This window comes from Arachis ipaensis, chromosome B10, assembly GCF_000816755.2.
Source record: "Arachis ipaensis cultivar K30076 chromosome B10, Araip1.1, whole genome shotgun sequence".
Taxonomy (NCBI): Eukaryota; Viridiplantae; Streptophyta; class Magnoliopsida; order Fabales; family Fabaceae; genus Arachis; species Arachis ipaensis.
In genome coordinates, this window is record NC_029794.2 from 41,893,244 (window position 1) to 41,906,487 (window position 13,244).

Consider the following 13,244-nt stretch of genomic DNA (forward strand, 5'->3'; position numbering starts at 1 on the left):
TTGGAGCACCATGGTGCGACGGAGAATCCTAGATTTCAGCCCGAAAAGTGTGAGGTTGCTGTTCAACTTGCCTCTGATGCAAGGAGATCTACATCCTTACACTAGGAGAGTCAACTTTGATCAGAGACTGGATCAAGTGCTCTCAGACATTTGTGTGGAAGGAGCACAATAGTAAAGGGATTCCCAAGTCAAGCCCATTCAACTAAGAAGGCTTGACCTCAAGCCCATAGCTAGAGGATGGATGGAATTCATCCAACGTTCCATCATCCCCACTAGCAATCGGTCAGAAGTGACTGTTGACAGAGCCATCATGATCCATTGCATCATGATTGAAAGTGATGTGGAAGTACATGAGGTGATTCCTCAAGAATTATACAAGATAGCTGAGAAGCATTCCACCAATGCAAGGTTGGCATTCCCGCACCTCATCTGTCATCTATGCAATTCAACCGGAATTGTCATAGAGGGAGATATCTCCATTGGGGAGGATAAGCCCATCATTAAGAAGAGGATGGAGCAAACTAGAGAGCATTCACAAGAGCCTGTGCAGCCACCTTAGCATGAGATCCCTGAGATGCCTTAAGGGATGTATTTTACTCCTCAAAGCTATTGGGATCAATGGCACACTTCTCTTGGAGAACTAAGCACTAATATGGAGAAATTGAGGATGGAGGATCAAGAATATTCCATCATCCTCAATGAAATAAGAGAAGACCAAAGGGCTCTGAGGGAAGAACAACAAAGACAAAAGAGTAACATTGAAGAGATCAAGCACCACATTGGATCCTCAAGGAGGAGTACTAGTTGCCACCATTAAAGGTGGATTCGTTCTCTTTATCTCCTTTCCTTTTATTATTTTTCTGTTTTTGGTTATGTTGTATTGTCTGTTCTCTTGTTCTTATTGCATGATCATTTACATTGATGTTTTAAAGTTGTAAAATATTCCATATATCTCTCACTTTGCTTAAAAAAAATTGGGTAAAGTATATTTTTTGTCCTTAAATTTTGATAAAAGTTTTAAAAATATCCCTAAGTTTTATTTTGTTTCAATTTTGTCCCAAAAGTTTTCGATTTGCATCAAATATACCCCTGACGGCTAATTTTTCAAAAAATTTAAGATCGATTCAACAACACTTTCATAAGAACAACCCCTCAACACAAGCAAATCAAGCATAATTTTCATGCATTATTGTTATATTTTTTTTAAATTTTTTGAAAATTTAGCATTCGAGAGTATATTTGATGCAAATCGAAAACTTTTGGGACAAAATTGAAACAAAATAAAACTTAGGAGTATTTTTAAAACTTTTCCAAATTTTGGGGGACAAAATATATACTTTACCCAAGAAAATTTTATTTGAAAAGAATTGAGAGATACATGAATTTCAAGTTTATAATAAGAATAGTTTAAATTATCTTGATGTGGTGGCATTGCTTTTATTTTCTGAATATATGAATAAACAGTGCATATTTGATGTTGGAACCTTAGAATGTTGGCTCTTGAAAAAATAATGAAAAAGGAAAAGTATTATTGGTAATGTGAAAAATCCAAAAATTGATTCTTGAAGCAAGAAAAAGCAGCAAAAAGAAAAAGGAAAAGCATGTTGCAAAAGAAAAAAAAATAATATATGCATAAGAAAAAAATTTAAAATAAAGCAAAAAATCCATTACTGCCAAAAAATGCAGGAAAAAGAGGGCAGATTGAAAAAGCCAATAACCCTTTAAACCAAAAGGCAAGGGTGAAAGGATCCAAGGCTTTAAGCATCAGTGGTTAGGAGGGCCCAAAGGAATAAAATCCTGGCCTAAACGGCACAACCAAGCTGTCCCTAACCATGTGCTTGTGGCATGAATGTGTCAAGTGAAAAGCTTGAGACTGAGCGGTTAAAGTCGTGATCTGAAGCAAAAAGAGCGTCCTTAAGAACTTTGGACACCTCTATCTGGGGATTCTAGCAAAGCTGAATCATAATCCAAAAGGGTTCACCCAGTTAAAGTGTCTGTGGCATTTATGTATCCGGTGATAATACTGGAAAACAAAGTGCTTAGGGTCACGGCCAAGACTCTAAAAGCTGTGTTCAAGAATAAAAAAGAACTGAATTAGGAGAGTCAATAATATCATCTGGATTCTAAGTTCCTAAAGAGACCAACATTTCTGAGTTTCAATGGATAGTGAGATGCCAAAACTATTCAGAAGCAAAAAGCTACAAGTCCCGCTCACCTAATTGAAACTAAGCTTTATTGGAAACTCTGAGATTTATTGTATCTTAATCTTCTTTTTTATCCTACTGTGTTTTTAGTTGCTTGAGGACAAGCAACAGTTTAAGTTTGGTGTTGTGATGAGCCAATATTTTATACGCTTTTTGGCATCATTTTCATATAGCTTTTAGTATGTTTTGTTTAGTTTTTATTGAGTTTTTATAGGTTTTAGTGTTAAATTCACATTTTTAGATTCTACTTTGAGTTTGTGTATTTTTGTGCAATTTCAGGTATTTTCTGGCTGAAATTAAGGTGCTGGAGCAAAAGTCTGATTCAAAGACAGAGAAAGCACTCATACAAACGGAGCGTTCTCAACGGCTATGGAAAGCTGACTTCCAGCGCTTTCTAGCAATATATAATAGTTCATACTTTGCTTCAGATTAGAAGGCCCAAACCTGGCCAGCCTCCTGCCCTCTTTCAGGTGTCCAGTGCCCAAGGAGAAGAGACCAGCGTCCAAACGCTCAAAGAGGACACTCTAGCCAGCGTTCAATGCTCTAGAAGCCTCATAGCATGTAGATCTCATCAAATCTCAGCCCAAACACTCACCAAGTGGGCCCCAAAAGTGGATTTTAGCACTAAAAGACTGTTTTACCCTTACTAGTCATTAGTTTAGTATTTAAAGTAGAAGATCACTCTTTGTTGGAGATCTTCGGCCACTTTACACCATATTTTCATTTATGCTTGTATTTTTCTATCAGTATGAGTTTCTAAACCACCTAGGTTGAGGGGAGGAGCCCTACTGAGTTCTTTGAATTAATAAAAGTATTATTGTTTCTCTTCAATTTGTGTTTGATTTACTTCTAAGATGTATATTCGTTCTTCAACATGGTGAACGGGATGACCTGTGACAACTAGCTCTGTTTATCATACTAGGACTGCGTGCCTAACAACCAGTCGTGTCTACTTGGGTTCGTGTGAATACTTCAGTGGAAAGCATTGAACCGCCAGCTTGATTATACATCTCTCAGACGGCTAATCCACGACTTTGTTAGGGACTTCTCGAGACACCAGTTCATCAATTTACGGGGAGATTAGGGTCTCTGTGGTAGAGGCTAGAATCCGAAGGTGTAGCATTCTCTGATCCAGAAGATTCGACCTTGTTTGTGGCATTTTGAGTAGGATCATTAAGGAGAGTGGACTGCAGGAGCTTCACCCTCAATCAGAATGGATCCATACTAACCCTGGGGTTCAGATTTGGAGGAGTATTAGTGGCTGCTCAAACCAGCGTTAATCACATACAGCCTGCCATAGAAGAAATCATTCACAATTGAAGAAGACAGTAAGACCAGAGCTAATCCAGAAGGACAAAGCAACTCCAAGCCTTAACCATCTAAGTTTTAAGATTATCATTGTAAACATAGCATCCTAATTCCATCTTCCAGATCAAACCAACTCTTCTATCTGCCTGACTAAGACTTGCAAGATAACCATAGCTTGCTTCAAACCACAATCCTCATAGGATCGACCCTAACTCGCTCAGGTATTACTTGGACAACCTAGTGCACTTGCTGTTACAGTTGTACGAAGTATGGGGATTCGTGCACCATAGGGCCTTTGTGGTATAGACTAAAATCATAAAGCTTCATTCTTCAATCCAGAAGATTCGACCTTGTCTGTGGCATTTTGAGTAGGATCACCAGGGATTGAATTGCTAGATCTTCACCCTCGTTTAGATTGGATGACCATTAGCACCAACGTGTGATCTGAAGTAGACGAGATTAATGACCACTAGCCATAGCGTTAATCACTTACAGTTTGCCATGAAATGATTCATCCATTGTTGGAGTAGACAGTAAGAAAAGTTGATTCAGAAAAAAGAAGCATCTTCGAAGCCTCAACCGATTTCTTATCACTGTTTTTACAGCAATTCAGTAATTCTTTCCTTATTTTGTTTTTATGTGTTTCACAACCACTATCTTTTCTATTCGCCTGACTAAGATTTGCAAGATAGCCATTGCTTGCTCAATCCGACAATCCTCGTGGGATTTAACCCTCACTCACCTGAGGTATTACTTGGACAAGCTGGTACACTTGCCGGTTCATCTGTGCGGAATTTGTGGAGTTCAATTTTGCGCACCAAATTTCTGGTGTCGTTGCCGGGGATTGTTCTAGATTGACAAACTATCGGACTATCTTGTTGCTTAGATTAGGTATTTTTATGGTTTATTTGCTATTTTAATTGTGTTTTGATGAGCGGATATTTTATATGCTTTTTGGGGGTATTTTCATATAGTTTTTAGTAGGATCTAGCTACTTTTTAGTATATTTTTATTAGTTTTTATGCAAAAATCACATTTCTGGACTTTACTATGAGTTTGTGTGTTTTTCTGTGATTTTAGGTATTTTCTGGCTGAAATTGAGGGACCTCAGCAAAAATATGATTCAGAGGCTGAAAAAGGACTGCAGATGCTGTTGGATTCTGACCTCCCTGCACTCGAAATGGACTTTCTGGAGCTACAGAAGCTCAATTGGTGTGCTCTTAATTGCGTTGGAAAGTAGACATCCAGAGATTTCTAGCAATATATAATAGTTCATACTTTGCTCAAGCTTTGACGACGCAAATTGGCGTTTAACGCCAAGTCTTTACCCTATTCTGGCGCTAAACGCCAGAAACAGGTTGCAAAGCAGAGTTAAACGCCAGAAACAGGCTACATCCTGGCGTTTAACTCCAAAAAAAGTCTCTACACATGAAAGCTTCAATGCTCAGCCCAAGCACACACCAAGTGGGCCCCGGAAGTGGATTTCTACACTATCTATCTAAGTCTACTCAATTTTTGTAAACTTAGGTCACTAGCTTAGTATAAAAACTACTTTTAGAGATTTATTTTGGACCTCATGACATTTTCACATTGTATCTCTACAGCATGAGTCTCTAAACTCCATGGTTGGGGGTGAGGAGCTCTGCTGTGTCTCGATGAATTAATGCAATGACTTCTATTTTCTATTCAACACGCTTGTTTCTGTTCTAAGATATTCACTCGTATCTAAACGTGAAGAATGTGATGATCCATGACACTTATCATCATTCTCAACCTATGAACGTGTGCCTGACAACTACTTACGTTCTATCTGTAATAACTTGAGTGTATAACTCTTGGGCTCCTGGTTCAGGAGTTTGATTGCCTTTCCTGACAACAGAGCGTTCAAATCCCTTAATCCAGAGTCTTCGTGGTAAAAGCTAGAATCAATTGGCAGCATCCCTGAGATCCGGAACGTCTAAACCTTGTCTGTGGTATTCTGAGTAGGATCCGGGAAGGGATGATTGTGACGAGCTTTAAACTCACAAGTATTGGGCGTAGTGACAGACGCAAAAGGATTAATGGATCTTATTCCAACACAAGTGAGAACCGACAGATGATTAGCCATGTACATGGACCCTTTTCACTGAGAGGACGGATGGTAGCCATTGACAATGGTGATCCACCAACATATAGTTTGCCATGGAAGGAGCCTTGCGTGTGTGACGAAGAAGATGGGAGGAAAGCAGAGATCCAGAAGACAAAGCATCTCCAAAACCTCAATCTGTTCTCCATTACTGAATCACAAGTAACCTTTATTTCATGTTATTTAGTTTTCATAAACAAAAGTAATTTTTATCATTAATCTCTTGACTAAGATTTACAAGATAACCATAGATTGCTTCAAGCCGACAATCTCCGTGGGATCGACCCTTACTCACGTAAGGTATTACTTGGACGACCTAGTGCACTTGCTGGTTAGTTGTGCGAAGTTGTGAAAAGTGTGAATCACAATTTCGTGCACCAACTTTTTGGCACTGTTGCCGGGGATTGTTCGAGTTCGGACAACTGACAGTTTATTTTGTTGCTTAGATTAGGAAACATTTATCTTTTTAGTTTAGAGTCACTAAAATTGCGTCTTCTATTATTGTTTTTGGTTGAAACTTTTTTTAAAATCTTTATTTTCTTTTTCAATTTTTTTTTTGAAAATTTTTTATAAACTAATAATTGAATTTTTCTGTTTGAGTTTAGTTTCATTTTTTAATTTTGGTGTCCTTTGTGTTTCTGTTTTCTTAAAAATTTTTCAAAAGTTGTTCTTAGCGTTCATCGTGATATTCAAAGTTTTCCTGTTTGTTTCCTTTGTTTTGATCTAAAAATTTAAGTTTGGTGTCATTTTTACTGTTTTTCTCTTTCTTCATTAAATTCAAAAATATCTTTTCTCTTTCTTTTAATTAATTTTCGAATTTTCCTTTAAAAATTCAGATTTCTATTTAAAAACTTTTTATTCTATCTCATCTTAGTTTTGAAATTTTAAAATTCAAAATCTTTTTCAAAAATCATATCCAAAATTTTTCAAATCTTCTTAATTAAGTAATTATTTTAGTTTTTGAAAATTGTAATTATTTTATTTTATCTTATTATTTTTATTTTTAATTATTTGGTTTGTTTCTACTTAAATAAAATAAAAACAAAAATATATTTTATCTGCAATTCATATCAACTTCCTTTTATCCATCATGGACCTAGATGGAAATGAATAGTCCAGAAGGACTCTGGGGTCATATGCTAACCTATTACTACTGCATATGGGAGCTGCATCTGTATACCTCCCATCAAAGCAAGTAGTTTTGAGCTAAATCCTCAGCTCATTGTCATGGTGCAGCAAAATTGCCAGTATTCCGGTCTTCCACAAGAAGAACCTACTGAGTTTCTGGCACAGTTCTTGCAAATTGCTGACACAGTACGTGACGAGAAAGTAGATCAGAATGTCTACAGATTATTACTGTTTCCATTTGCTGTAAAAGATCAAGCTAAGAGGTGGTTAAATAACCAAACTACAGCAAGCATAAGATCATGGAAACAGTTATCAGACAAATTCCTGAATCAATATTTCCCTTCAAAAAGGATGACACAGCTAAAGCTGGACATCCAGGGCTTTAAACAAGAGGATGATGAATCCCTTTATAATGCCTGGGAGAGGTACAGAGGGATGCTAAGGAAATGCCCCTCTGAAATGTTTTCAGAGTGGGTGCAGTTAGACATCTTCTACTATGGGCTTACAGAAAAAGCTTAGATATCTCTAGACCACGCCGCTGGTGGATCTATACACATGAGAAAGACTATTGAAGAGGCTCAAGAGCTTATCGATATAGTTGCTAGAAATCAGCATCTGTACATAAGTAATGAGTCCCCCATGAAAGAAGAAGCTAAGGCAGTATCAACTGACTTTAGTCCTCAGGAACAAGTTGCTGAACTCAATCAGCAACTATCTTATATAAGAAGGCAGTTAGCAGAATGTAAGGAGATGCTACAAGAAAGAAAAAATTCTAATAAGGATATGGAATCACAATTGAATCAGACAAAACAGCAGTTATCAAAATAGATAACAGAGAAGAGCCAAGCAGTTCAATTAAGAAGTGGAAAAACATTAAATACCTCAACTCAAAGCAGCAGAAAGCCAAGAAAAGAACAGCTGACAGAGGATGAGCAACCTGCTACCCAAAATCCCTCTGAGGACATTAAGAGTCCAGAGAGGAATAAGTCTAGCGTTCAAACGCCAGAAAAGGGTGAGAAATTGGCGTTAAACGCCCAATCCATGTTCAGTTCTGGCGTTCAAACGCCAGAAAATGGTAGGAATCTAGCGTCAAATGCCCAATCCATGTCCAGTTCTGGCGTTCAAATGCCAGTGAGGGATTAGACACCTGCAAGTGCTGATAATAACTCCCTCAAGAAGGCTTCTCAACCTGCCTCTGTAGGAAATAAACCTGCAGCAACTAAGGTTGAAGAATATAAAGCCAAAATGCCTTATCCTCAGAAACTCCCCCAAGCGGAACAGGATAAACAATTTGCCCGCTTTGCAGACTATCTCAGGACTCTTGAAATAAAGATTCCGTTTGGAGAGGCACTTGAGAAAATTCTGTCTTATGCTAAGTTCATGAAAGAGATCTTGAGTCATAAGAAGGATTGGAGAGAAACAGAAAAAGTTTTTCTCACTGAAGAATGCAGTGCAGTCATCCTAACAAGCTTACCAGAAAAGTTTAAGGATCCCAGAAGCTTTATGATACCATGCACATTAGAAGGTACTTGCACCAAGACAGCTCTATGTGACCTTGGGGCAAGTATCAATCTAATCCCTGCATTTACTATCAGAAAGCTTGGCTTGACTGAAGAGGTCAAACCAACCCGGATATGTCTTCAACTTGCTGATGGCTCTATTAAATATCCATCAGGCATAATTGAGGACATGATTGTCAAGGTTGGGCCATTTAACTTTCCCACGGACTTTATAGTATTGGAGATGGAGGAGCACAAGAGTGCAACTCTCATTCTAGGAAGACCCTTCCTAGCAACTGGACGAACCCTCATTAATGTTCAAAAAGGGGAAGTGACCTTGAGAGTCAACGAGGATGAGTTCAGGCTAAATGATGTTGAGGCAATGAAGCATCCAGACACATCAAAAGACTGCATGCGTGTTGATATTATTGACTCCCTGGTAGAGGAGATCAACATGGCTGAGAGTCTCGAATCAGAGCTAGAAGACATCTTTAAAGATGTTCAGCCTGATCTGGAGGAATCAGAGAAAATAAAAGAGGCTCTGAAAATTCCTCAGGAAGAGGAAAAACCTCCTAAACCCGAGCTCAAACCACTACTACCATTCCTGAAATATGTATTTCTGGGAGAAGGTGACACTTTTTCGGTGATCATAAGCTCTGCTTTAAATCCACAGGAAGAGAAAGCACTACTTCAAGTGTTAAGGACACACAAGGCAGCTCTTGGGTGGTCCATAAGTGATCTTAAGGGCATCATCCCAGCAAGATGCATGCACAAGATCCTATTGGAGGACGATGCTAAGCCAGTGGTTTAACCACAAAGGCGGCTAAATCCAGCCATGAAGGAGGTGGTGCAGAAAGAGGTCACGAAGTTACTGGAGGTTGGGATTATTTATCCTATTTCTGATAGCCCCTGGGTGAGCCCTGTCTAAGTTGTCCTCAAGAAGGGAGGCATGACAGTGGTTCATAATAAAAAGAATGAACTGCTTCCTACAAGAACAGTTAAAGGGTGGCGTATGTGTATTGATTACAGAAGGCACAATACAACCACCAAGAAGGATCACTTTCCTTTACCGTTCATAGACCAGATGCTAGAGAGACTAGAAGGTCATGAATATTACTACTTTTTGGATGGCTATTCAGGTTACAACCAAATTGCAGTAGATCCTCAGGACCAAGAGAAAATAGCATTCACATGTCCCTCTGGAGTGTTTGCCTACAGAAGGATGCCTTTTGGTCTGTGCAATGCACCTGCAACCTTTTAGAGGTGCATGCTTTCTATCTTCTCTGATATGGTAGAGAAATTTCTGGAAGTCTTCATGGATGAGTTTTCAGTATTTGGAGACTCATTCAGCTCCTTCCTTAATCATTTAGCACTTGTTCTGAAAAGATGCCAAGAGACCAACCTAGTCTTAAACTGGGAGAAATGTCACTTTATGGTGACTAAAGGAATTGTCCTTGGGCATAAAATTTCAAACAAGGGAATAGAGGTGGATCAAGCTAAAGTGGAAGTGATTGAAAAATTACCACCACTTGCCAATGTTAAGGCAATCAGAAGCTTTCTGGGGCATGCAGGATTCTATAGGAGGTTCATAAAGGATTTTTCAAAAATTGCAAAACCTCTGAGCAATCTGCTAGCTGCTGACACGCCCTTTGTATTTGACACAGAGTGTCTGCATGCATTTGAAATTCTAAAAGCTAAGCTGGTCACAGCACCAGTTATTTCTGCACCAGACTGGACATTACCATTCAAGCTAATGTGTGATGCCAGTGACCATGCCATTGGTGCAGTACTGGGACAGAGGCATAACAAGCTTCTGCATGTCATTTATTATGCTAGCGGTGTTTTAAATGATGCACAGAAAAATTACACAACCACAGAAAAAGAGCTGCTTGCAGTGGTTTATGCCATTGACAAGTTTAGATCATACTTAGTAGGATCAAAAGTGATTGTGTACACTGACCATACTGCTCCTAAATATCTACTTACAAAGCAGGATTCAAAACCCAGGCTCATAAGATGGGTGTTGCTTCTGCAAGAGTTTGATATAGAAATAAGAGACAGAAAAAGGACAGAAAACCAAGTAGCCGATCATCTGTCCCGGATAGAACCAGTAGAAGGGGCGTCCTCCCCCTCTATTGAGATCTTTGAAACCTTTCCGGATGAGCAATTGTTTGCCATTCAGGAAACACCATGGTTTGCAGATACTGCAAACTATAAAGCTGTAAGATTCATACCCAAAGAGTACAGCAGGCAGCAAACAAAGAAATTAATTGCTGATGCAAAGTATTACTTGTGGGATAAACCATATCTCTTTAAGAGATGTGTAGATGGAATAATCCGTAGGTGTGTGCCCAAGGAAGAGGCACAAAAGATCTTATGGCATTGCCATAGATAACAATATGGAGGCCATTTCGGAGGTGAGCGAATAGCCACCAAGGTTCTCCAATGTGGCTTCTACTGGCCTACTCTCTATAGAGGCTCCCGAGAGTTCGTACGTAACTGTGACAGTTGCTAGAGAGCTGGTAATCTGCCTCATGGCTACGCCATGCCTCAACAAGGGATCTTAGAGATTGAGTTGTTTGATGTATGGGGTATTGATTTCATGGGGCCTTTCCCACCATCATACTCAAACATGTATATTCTGGTGGCAGTAGACTATATATCTAAATGGGTAGAGGCAATTGTAACACCCACTAATGATACTAAGACAGTGCTGAAGTTCCTCCAGAAACATATCTTCAGCAGGTTCGGTGTCCCTAGAGTATTAATCAGTGATGAGACACTCACTTCTGCAATAAACAGCTTTACTTTGCTATGGTCCGATATGGAATTAGCCATAAAGTAGCAACTCCATATCATCCACAGACAAATGGGCAAGCTGAAGTCTCTAATAGAGAACTAAAAAGAATCCTGGAACGAACTGTAATTACCCGTAGAAGGGATTGGACAAGAAGTCTGGATGATGCTTTGTGGGCATACCGAATAGCATTCAAGACTCCCATAGGGACCTCTCCATACCATATTGTGTATGGAAAAGCGTGCCATTTGCTAGTGGAAGTAGAACAAAGGCCTACTGGGAAACCAGATTCCTAAATCTTGATGCCAAGTTAGCTGGAGAGAAAAGATTGCTCCAGTTGAATGAGCTAGAGGAATTCAAACTCAATGCTTTTGAAAATGCAAAAATTTACAAGGAGAAAGCAAAAAGGTGGCATGACAAGAAACTGTCACCCAGAGTCTTTGAGCCAGGACAGAAAGTTCTGCTGTTCAACTCTAGGCTCAGATTGTTCCCCGGGAAACTAAAATCTCGGTGGAAGGGACCATATGTGATTACGAGTGTGTCACCATATGGGTATGTAGAGCTTCAAGATATTGACTCTAATAAGAAGTTCATTGTTAATGGACAGAGAATCAAGCATTATCTTGAAGGCAATGTTGAGCAAGAATGCTCAAAGCTGAGGCTAGATTAAAAGCTCAGCAAGGTCCAGCTAAAGACAATAAAGAAGTGCTTGCTAGGAGGTAACCCAGCCATTAGCAAAGCTTATTTGTTATTTAAATAATAATTATATGAGCTTAATATAAATAATCTTCAAGGTAAAGTATCAATTGCATAAGCTCACAGAGCTACAGAAGGATTCAGAGCACAAAATAGGGAAAAGGAGCTCATTGGCAAGAAAACGCCAGTAAGAGGTATATCTGGGCATTAAACGCCCAAAAGAAGCTTCTACTGGGCGTTTAACACCAATAAAGATACCTTTTGGGGCGTTAAACGCCAGAATGGGTGCCATTTTGGGTGTTTAACGCCAAACTTGCAGCATCTTGGGCGTTCAAAAAAACACCCAATGACAAAGGATTTCTGGCGTTTAACACCAGCCAGGGTACCTGGCTGGGCGTTAAACGCCCAAAACAAGCAACAAAGGGGCGTTAAACGCCCAAAACAAGCAACAACTGGGCGTTTAACGCCAAAAGTGTGGAGGGGAGGAAGTTTGTTTTTCACTTCAATTTTTCTCAAATTTTCATATTTCCATCCATGATTTCTTGCATGAACATGTTACAAATTCTCATTTTTCAATTTCAATTTCAAATTATTTCAAGCCTAAAAATCTTTCTTCATTCTTCTTCAAATATCTTTTAAAATTCTTTTCAAATCTTTTTCAAATCATCATACTATCTTTTCAAAAGGTAGATTTATCTTTTTCAAATCTCTCTCTTATCTTTTCAATTTTAAAACTATATCTTTTGTATATCATAATTATCTTTTTACAAATCATATCTTCTAGCATATCTTCTTCAAAATTTTTGAACCTACCCCCCTCCTCTTTAAATTCACATTCGGCCACCCCCTCTCCTCCACAATTCGAATTTGTCTCTCCTTCTATTCCTCTCCTTTCCTTTCTTTTGCTTGAGGACAAGTAAACCTCTAAGTTTGGTGTGATTTTTGTGATCATTGAGCTAAGACTCACTAAGATCATGGCTCCTAAAGGAAAACAAACCACTTCAACAGGAAAGAAAGAGAATATTCTAAAACCACTTTGGAATCAAGAGAGGTTCTTAACCAAGAACATGCAGACCATTACTACAAAATAATGGGTCTAAGATCAGTGATCCCGGAAGTTAAATTTGATCTGAATGAAGACGAATATCCAGAGATCTAAGAGCAAATTCGAAATAGAGGCTGGGAAATTCTGGCTAATCCTGAGACAAAGGTGGGTAGAAACATGGTTCAGGAATTCTACGCAAATCTGTGGCAAACAGATAAGCAGAGATTAACTGGAGCCGCCTTCTATACCTTTCGAACCTTGTCAGAGGGAAGATTATGTACTTCCACCAAGACAAAATAAGAGAGGTCTTCAAGCTGCCTCAACTATAAGATGATCCAGAATCCTTTAATAGGAGAATGGTGAGATTTGATAAGCGCTTAGACCAAGTTCTAGAGGACATAGTCATCCCTAGAACCAAGTGGATAACCAATGCAAAGGGTGT